Genomic DNA, 10,257 nt, shown 5'->3' with positions numbered 1-10,257 from the left:
TCAGTTAGCAGCCAAGTGTGTTAACCATTTGCATCACCCATCTATGGACTCCTTTACTAAACTACAGGTTCCTAGAAATCAGGAATATATCTTTGTATCCTTGAGATCTTCAGGCACACTGCTTTGCACATGATTGACATTTACTATTGGTTTAATGCATTGCAACTCTGAGACAAGAAAAAGTACAAAAGTAATATGATCCAAAAGACTAAATTTTGCATCTAACTTGTGACCTCAATTTTACTACTTTAAAATTATATGCTGTACATGAGAGAAAATGTATGAGTAGGTTTTAGTTCATAACTGGGCTAATAAAAAAGAAACAAACAAAAACAACCCATTGCCGTTGAGCAGATTCTGACTCATAGCGACCCTATAAGACAGAGTAGAACTGCCTCATAGGGTTTCCAAGGAGTGGCTGGTGGATTTGAACTGCCGACTTCTTGGTTAGCAGCCAAGCTCTTGACCACTGCCCCAACTGGGCTAGTATTTCCAAATATTTAGGTATTTCCAAATATCTATGGAAATTAATGTTGTGAAGAACAAGCAAATTGATGAGTCACTTTTTGCTTGCCTTTTGTAGAAATATTTTATATCAAAAACTTTCTTCTTGTCTGAGAACAAGTAATAGCAAAGACGTAAATAGTGGCTAAGTTTCCTCACTATATCAACCTGGCAGTGTGATCATCTGATGTGCAATTTATCGTATACTAGGAGTTAAAACAAAAAGAAAACCATTACTTCTACAACCCAGATAAATGTGAGATTCCAATAGAAGTCAGTGAACAAAAATACTCAGTTCTATATTGAGAGAGTGTCTATATAACCAAATGCATAGAAAGTTCCCTTCATTAATCTGTCAATCACTCCACCTCTCGGACACACACCACTAAGTACCCATTGTGTGTTAATGTATAATCAGAATACAGGGGAGGGAGTGAAGAATCTGGGTGACTGAGGAAAGCTGGGGTGACCTACCAGTGCTGCCATATAAGTCCAGCATGTCTGTGTTGGCTGAATTTTAGCTGTGTTCTCTGTGGGCTATGCAACCGAATCATAATAACAACAATAACACCAGAAAGCATTTATCTACTGCAGGCAAAACATATAATCTTGTGCTAGGTGGTTTAATTCATTATGTTTAATCCTATCAGAAACTCCAGGCAAAAATAAAGTCTAACTTGGTTTCTGCTCAAAGGGAAAAATCTAGCAATGAGCAATGGGGACTTTCTTAATCAAATGATGTGAGACGTGCTAGAATATAACTGTCACACAGCAAATGTCATGGATAAATTTAACCAGTATGTAAGGTGGCTTTCCTGAAAAATGACATTGGAACTGGACGTTACATGATGACTCTACGTTCTCCTGGAGGAGAAGAAGACACAGGGTACTCAATGCAGAGGGAACAGACTGGGAAAAGCATGTAGGTGTGGTATAGCACACCGCATTCTAGAAGCAATTCAAAAAAGTCTCAGAGTTCATCAGGGCCCCAGGACATTTCTCTTTATCTCTGAAAAAAAAATAAAGCGAAAACAAACAAACACCTCCCTGACATAGTGTTTATTTTTACTGAACCCTTTCTGTCAGACATTTGACTTGACATTTTTATTTGAGGCGCCACCAGACATTCTAGTTTATAGGACCGTTTGTGGGCTTAGCTTTTATGTTCTATCCTGGAAAATCCTAATTCAGGTTTTTATAAATTGAGTGACCTTACTCAAAGGTCTAATGCATTTTACATCTTAGAAATCAATATTTATAATTAAAAATAAACTGAATTAGAGGTATTTTTTATATTTATATAAAGCTAATTTCTTTTCCTTCTGTAATTTTCACAAGCTTTAAAGGATAGTGAACTTTGGTCCCAAAACAACTTTCTCATTTTTAAAACAGCAAGTAAAATTTGACTTCTGAGGAAGGAAATATTTGTCACGGCTCTATCTATGAATTCCTGATTTTCTTTGCTAAATCCATCAGAGATAGTAGCATCTAACTTCAAACTGTAATTTAATAATAGTAGCAGTGAACCTTAAATAATGAAGTAAAATATAGAGAGAATGTGATCTATGACTCAGCATAAAAAAAAAAAAACAAACCTGTTGCCATCGAGTCGATTCCGACTCCTAGTGACCCTCTAGGACAGAGAAGAACTGTCCCATAGGGTTTCCAAGGAGCAACTGGTGGATTTGAACTGCTGACCTTTTGGTTAGCAGCCACACATTTTAACCACCGTGCCACCAGGGCTCATCTCTGTTAGAGAAAAGTCTACCTTCCTTTCAACTTCCAAGGTGAACAAAACAAGCCTGATGAGCTCAGCAATTTTTAAATGTGTCCATACTGTCCCCAAAGCAAGCACTGGTGGACAAGAGACTGAAGTGAGAAGCAGTGAAGAGTTTTTGTTTCTTTTCTTGGGCAACGTGAGCATATCTACTTGTCCTACACTCTGTGTCACTTTGCGATATTTGGCTTCTTCTTGGAAGAGTAGGTTTTTAGGGTACATGCCCCTTTAAGAGATCCTTGGGTGGCACAAAAGGTTTGAGCCCTATTACTGATCTAAAGGTTGACAGTTTGAACTCGCCCAGAGGCAACACAGAAGAAAGGTCTGGCAATCTGCTTCTGTAAAGATTACAGCCAAGAAACCTCTCTGGGGTCAGTTCTGCTCTGTGCCACTTGGCATCATGGTTGCTGTAAGTCAAAACTGACTCGATGGCAACAGGTTTGGTTTTTTGGTTTTGGGATCTTTAAGGGGTTTTAGGTTCAGTCAATTGCATGGGTGAAATTTTCCCCACAGGCTACTATGTTTTTGAATTCTTCTCCTTTGACCCTGAGTGTCTTTCTCACCCTGGGAAGACTGCCTGGAAAGAAGGGTTTTGTACGAACCACAACAGCCTGTACCTGCACAGTTCTGTTTCATAAAGCAGGTTCAAGCTCAGTTTCTAGCTATAACACGCAGAATCTGACCTCCAAGCCAAGAGGAAGTACCAGGAAACTCTAATCTTAATATTTCAAAGATGTGCAAGTGTGGTAACATTTTCAATGAGTATATTCTGTGGTAACTACTTTGCACGTTTCTACAATTAATGTACTTTAGAAACCACTGAATCAATGGAAAGAAAAGATAAGAATCATTTATGTAGAATCTCATATTTTATCTCAGAATTCAAAATTGATTTTGGTCAGCAGTGGCAGGTGAACCTGGCACATATGCCCTGGTTTGCCTATTAAAGTCTCAAAAATGTAACAAGACTGTTAGTTTAAAAAACTTTCATACAAATACGATTCCCTAGGAATGCTCGAAGGACTGGTGTTTAGCTTTCTTGGTTCAATCTGACTGCCTCCACCATTTATTTGCTGCTCCAACTGTACAGGCTGAAGAATGTATAAACTATGCTCTGGTTTTGTCTCTTTGTTTTTTTGATGGGGAAACTGAGTCATTTCCAAATCACAGCATGGTCTGAATGATATAGTTTCAATAGTTGTGAGCTGCAAAGCACTTTCTCTGCTATATATAGCAGTGTGGTTCATTTACTGCAGAGCTTCCAAATGCTTTTTGTCATGGCATCCAGAAGATTGTTCTGTTTATATAGCACACCGGGATATATGAAAGAAGGTACTCAAAGTGGTAGGACAAGGGGCTCCAATTTCCCCAGGCTGTTCCCCACAACCCGGAGGGCAAAGAGCATCAGCATCTCAGCACATCTATAATGTATTCATAGGTATATAGGTTGATTTATTTAGAGCTACTTTAATTGCTCTAGAAGAAATACAACCAGATGCTCCTTAAAAGTGAGGATGACAAGACTCCGGCTTGCTTGCTTTGAGCATTTAATCAGGGAAGACCAATAGCTAGAAAAGGAAAACATAGTTTGTAAAATAGAGGGGTAGTGAAAATGAAGAAAACTTTCAATGAGATGGATTGAACACAATAGCCACTACAGTGGACTCAGACATACCAACGGTCATGAAGATGGCGCAGGACCTGGTAACATTTAGTTCTGTCATACACAATGTCACTGTGAGCCGGTGGCTGCCAACAGCTTTAACAGCTTACCTGAGTAGTCCATTAACTGGCCCAAATACTCATCACCTACAGTCAATCATCAAGTTTTAGAGTTTAAGGGGACCTAGGAAAACATTTGGAGTGATCATTCAATTCACAACCAAGGGGAAAAGCAACAGCATGACAGAGTGGGGAGAGAGGGACTTTGAGGAGAGAAGTAGAGAGGAAACTTGAATCTAGGTGTGTTATCTCAGGCAAATTACTTAATCACTTGGAGTCTCAATGTCATCGTCTACAAGACAGAGAGATTACACCTACGTCGTTGTAGTATTTTAAAATTGGGACCGACATACAAGAATTGCATACTTAGCCCAGCGTGTGCCACATATATAAATGCTAATTTGTTAAATGACTTCACTAGCTCATAGTGCTAGCTGTAGAGCCTGAATTAAAAGTCTACTTCCTAACGCCCAGTTCAGTGCATTCTTCATACATCATGATGCCTCAGATATTTCAAAATACTTTGACACCTTACTACTAAATACTTGAACCCACTAGTGTTGTTGTAGCTCACCTCTTTAGTGGTTATCAGCCTCCACTGTATCATAGCAAGTAAACATGGGGGGAAAGAGAAGTCATCTAGTAATAATCCTAAGAGCAACTCATATCTGTAGAGTGCTTAGAGTTTTCAGTCCCTGGGTGGTGCAAATGGTTAATGCACTTGGCTGCTAACTGAAATGTTGGAGATTTGAGTCCACTCAGAGACACCTTGGAAGAAAGTCCTGTGATCTACTTCTGAAAAATCAGCCATTGAGAAACCTACAGAGCACAGTTCCACTCTGACACACATGAGGTTGCCATAAGTTGGAATAGACTTGATGGCAACTGTTTTTTTTTTTTTAGAGTAAGCCCATAGACTTGAAGCCTCTGAATAACCTTGAGAAATTGCTACAATTAATGCTTTCACCATCATCAAGTCACAGATGAGGCAACGTCAGTCAAGGAAGTTAAGTGCAGCCAAGACCTACTGTCTCTAAGTGACAGAGCCAGGACTTAAGCAGTGATTATCTGTCCCCAATCCTTGTATTTTTCGATGCTCCAGGTGTCCTCTGCTGGATTTTGTAGCTGACTATAGATGAATACTCGGGTGATGCAGACCCTTAGCTATACATACTAAACCAAGATGGAAGCAATTAAAGAAAACACAATAGTGGTGGAGGAGGCAGTCAAGATGGAGGGGTGCTGGAAGCAGACGCGGGAAGAAATTGTGGTGCTGGAAGCTAAGAAGTGGAGGAGCTGAAGGCTTCTCCAGATGTTTCCAAGCCATCCAGGGTAATCTTAATTTGCTAAAAAGAATAGTGTGATTTGAGGTTTCTGCAAAGTGGCAGGATGCCATCTAACGGTATCCTACCTTGCCTTAGGCACGGACTGAGTTTTCCTAGTGTTTTGATAAAGTGAAGGAGTATTTAACCAAGCATTATTTAGCTCTTAAGTAAAATCTAAAAAGTTGAAGTGCTACATCAAAAAAAAAAAAAAAAAAAGAAAGAAATTGAAATGATCTAGTTCAACCAATGTAGGTAACCATCTAAATTAATATGTGCTACACTCATCTGGAGAATTGATTAATCATGTAGGGTTTCTAAGTTTATTTACCTTGTTTCAAAGATAGAGAAGCTGTAAAAATATACAAGGTTAAGACTGATATAAATCCACACATATTTAGTTTCCTGAGACCTAAGACAACATATGCTGAATTGCACCAACATAGATGTGCAATTAAAAATAGAGACTGATGCAGGGACATCCGCCCTCAGATCCTTCAGTGGGAATTGGTACAGACTCCCACTTGCCTGGTGAGCACTAATTTTTGACTCCTTGGCAAACCCCTTGTTCTATCCAGGCTAATTTTCCTCATTTATCATATGAGAGGTTACATTAGTCTTTGGCTTAATTTTTCATTTTAAACTTACTTTAATAAAATGATCTAAGTAATAAAAATAATCTCAATTTATTGGACATATAATGTATAGTGGAGCCCCGGTGGCACCGTGGTAAGAGCTCGGCTACTAACCAAACGATTGGCAGTTCGAATCCACCAGCCACTCCTTGGAAACAGTATGGGACAGTTCTACTCTGTCGTATTGGGTCACTATAAGTCGGAATCAGCTCAAAGGCAATGTTTTGTTTTTTATAATGTGTAGCAAATATTCTGCTGTGTGTGTGCATGTGTGCATTATTTCTAATTCTCATTTTATCTAGACAAAGTGAATATTATAAGTATTATAAGAGGGAACTGAGGCTGAGTTAATTTGTTGATTGGCCTGAATTAGAAGACAGCTCTGTCTGACTCTACTGCTTGTACTCCTTCAACATACACGTTAAAAAGGGGTGTAGAGATGTTTAACATGCAAGAAGCCAGTTTATATACACAGTCATTTTCCCTCATTTATTCCGCAAGTATTTATTGAGCTTTTAATTTGTTTCAGGTATTGTGATAAGAGCTGAGTCTAAACTGATGAAAAAAACCTACGAGGTATCTCTACCCTTGTAGAGTTTTACTGTCTTGTGGGGGAGTTTGATGATTAACTATTCTCATAAGGAGAAAAACATAGATGCCTGTTTTTGATAAGTGCTCTTTTAAGTCCCTAAGTGTTTACTTTAACAAAAGAAAAAATAATAGTTAGGAAAAATACGAATGAAATGCAGTCATTTTGATTCTTGCATTTTGCTTTTAAAGGTTGCAAAGGTATTTCTTATGGAAAGACTCTTTCAATCTCTGTGAAAGACAGAGACACAGTCATTCCTCCCCGTGTAAATTTATACACTGAAGACTCACCATAGGTTGTCTCCCTACAGATTTAATTATGTCTAGAATTAGAAATATTAAGAATATTTCCATCTTTGCAAAGAAGCCACTTAAAAAATACTGACAGCGTGAGAGGCACAGATAAACTATCTCCAGAGATCAACTTTTTCTGCATACCATTTCTAACGTTCTTATTAGTCAATAGAGGAACTTCATCTCTTGGTGTTTATTTACTCTGGGAAATGTGAATTAAGAGTAACATTTATGTGTCTAATTAATAATTAAAATATGTTATCCCTTCCCAGTATATGTTTTCTTTCATTTCAAATATAATGTAACTGTCTTTACTATTTATTATCCCAGGGACGAGCTGATGAGATTTGTGGTATTTAATTTATCCTTGATCTCATCTCTCTGTCAGCCTCTCTGTCTACTCATGCTAAATTTGTTCCGATCTTGAACCTAATAGTCATTACAGTTTCTCCTTCCATTCATAACAAACCCCAACCTGGCTTTGATGCACCTGTTCCTATTATACCTGAATCTCAAAGTGAGAGAGAATCAGATTCAATTCCCACTCTTTTTGATTGTGAAAATCTCTTAGTCAAGTGGAGAACGTCACTGTGGAGTTTTCACTTTCTTTTAAACTGGGCTTAGTGTAACTAGACTTGCCCAGATGTGTCTGAGAAAGAGTGTCAAATGGAAAAGATCAAAATTAAGCCACTAACAAAGCCAAGAATAGTTGCCAGTTGTTCTAGACTCTTAGATCCTTTTTGAAAATGAAATGACTGACTGACAAGGATTCAAGTGCTTGCGTTTCTTGACAGAGGCAATGTGTTGACATAATTGTGCAAAAGTGCCTTACTGTAGTGCCAAATAAAACAAGATTTAAGCCCCAATAGGTGTTGCATTGACAAATGCAATTCAGTCTCTCTTCATATTTTTCAGCTAATAAAAATTATCCCTAAGAGATTTAGAAATTTTAAATCAGCTGACATAAATCTTGCTTCCCTTCACTTGACATTTCCATATTTTATACTCAACTCTCTTTCGGACATCATCTATTGTGGTATTATATTTTTTTTCTATTTTTTAAAACCACCAGTTGCCACTGAGTTGACACCAACTCATGACAACCCCAGGTGTATCAGAGTAGAACTGTGCTCTTAGGGTTTTCAATGGTTGATTTTTTGAAATGAGATTGCCAGGCCTTTCTTCGAGGTACCTCTGGGTGAACTCAAATCTCCAACCTTTTAATTAGCCGCCTAATGTGGTAACTATTTGCACCACCCGGGGACTCCTTTTCTATTATTTACTTAATTCTTATTGACATTTTTATTTCCCTATTGACCCTATTTTACTTGGAGCCCGAGGCCCGCAGAAGCAGAAGAAAGTCTCACAGATGTTGCTAAAAGGAAAGATCATTTAAATAAAACTTTAAATTGCTCTAGTTCTTGACTTGTAGGTAGGAAGTTATTTTGCCAACTTTCTCCAAGTACAAAAAGTGACTTTAGAGTGTAGAGACCATTGTCATTATATTAAAATAGATAAGTCATGCTTTATGTATTTCCGGATGGAGAGTTACTTCCTCCTGCATTTCTTCCCATGTAGGCAGAGCGGGGGGCTCATCTTCCCACTCCTCCTCTCACTTCAAAGGAAATGCTATATCCTTGTCTCTTCCTCATGTTGGGATAACTATGGAATTAAAGAATACAGGCAGATAAGGTCTCTTCTTTCTAGAAACCTAATATATATGTGCATTATACATATATATGTGTAAAGTTTCAAATGAGATTATATATATGTCACTTGAAAATTTGAAAAAATATGGCAGTAATCCAATTTACATTGAAGGAGCAAGAACCCTGAACTCAAAGCTAGGAAACCTGGACACTAGTCCCAGTTCCTTTACTGACTAGTCATGGGATCTTGAGCAACACATGAAATGTCTCTAAACCCAGCTGAGTTTACTCATTGGTATGATCACGATGATAACTCCTGCCCCAACTACTCAGTTATTGTGAGGCTGAAATAAAGTAATATACATAAAAGTGATTTAAAAGCTGTGAAGCCCTATGCAACAGTGAAGTATTATTATTGAATACAACACCTTCTTTTACTTGTTTGCAGTGGTCACCAGCTTAGCTTATGAGCCTTAAAGATCTCATCTACAAAAATTATACTGGAAACCAAATGAAAATGTGATTAATATACAAAAATATTTGTGTTGCCCAAGATGTTTATGGTTAAAGGAACAAAAAAAATGCATTTGTGTGAAAAATTATGGATAAAATAGTGTTTATAAATGAAGTTAAAAAAAAAAGTTAGCATTTTACCCTAGTCAAGGGAATAATTACACATTTCAGGCTGAAAAGTGAGCCACAGGAGATACTTGTCCAATGGTATCAGGAGAGTTTTGCATTTAGTCTAGGTAGTCCAGTCAATTAATATCAGCTCTGCTATTACTGGAGTCATGGGTGGTGCAAATGGCTAATGCGCTTAGCTGCTAACTAACAGGTTGGTGGTTCCAGTCCACCAAGAAGCAACTTGGAAAAAAAGCCTGGTGATCTGCTTTCGAAAAATCAGCCGTTGAAAACTCGATGGAGCATAGTTCTACTCTGAAACACATGGGGTCGCCGTAAGTCTGAATCGACTCGATGGCAGGTGTTATTATTATTATTTTTTGGTACTATTACTAATCACTTGTTTCTCCCCCTACTGTCCTGTGAAAGCCTTAGAGATGATTGGAATGCATATGGATCTTTTCCTATCAGTATATTGAAAATCTGAAGTGATTCTAGTTAAATAGAAATGGAGGCAAAGCAATATATCTGAACTGATTTGGACTCACCCTCTAGACATCTGGTTTAGTACCTATTTCATGTCTGTGTCAGTGCATGCTGCATACAGTTGGTTCACAAGAAAGCACACAAAGCTATATTCCCTGAAATAACCAGCACACCAAGTGTGTTCAGTTTTGCTCTGTGTCATTGCCCTTAGCTTTCTTACTTTCTGTATTTTTTAGACTCAGCGTTTTTTTTCTGTTAAATTTATTATTTTCCAATTTACTGTCTGTGAACTAAAGTTTATTTTTTTTTATTTTCTCCCATACAAAAATTTATATATACATTGTTATGTGACCCTAATTGTTCTCCCCATATTATGATAGCACACTCCTTCTTTCCACCCCTGATTCCCCATTTCCATTCAACCAGCTCAAACCCTCTCTGCCGTCCCATCTCACCTCCAGACAGAAGCTGCCCATTTAGTCTCTTGTATCTACTGGAGCTAAGAGGCACACTCTACACGAGTATCACTTTATGTCCCACAGTCCTGTCCAATCCCTGTCTGAAGGGTTAGCCTCGGAAATTGTTTTAGTTCTGGGCTGATAGAGAATCCAGGGGCCATACTTTCTGGGGTTCCTCCAGTCTCAGTCAGACCATTAAGT

This window comes from Trichechus manatus, unplaced genomic scaffold (assembly GCF_000243295.1).
Source record: "Trichechus manatus latirostris isolate Lorelei unplaced genomic scaffold, TriManLat1.0 scaffold00059, whole genome shotgun sequence".
Taxonomy (NCBI): domain Eukaryota; kingdom Metazoa; phylum Chordata; class Mammalia; order Sirenia; family Trichechidae; genus Trichechus; species Trichechus manatus.
The sequence above is the reverse complement of the archived record's forward strand: the minus strand, read 5'-3'. Positions refer to the sequence as shown.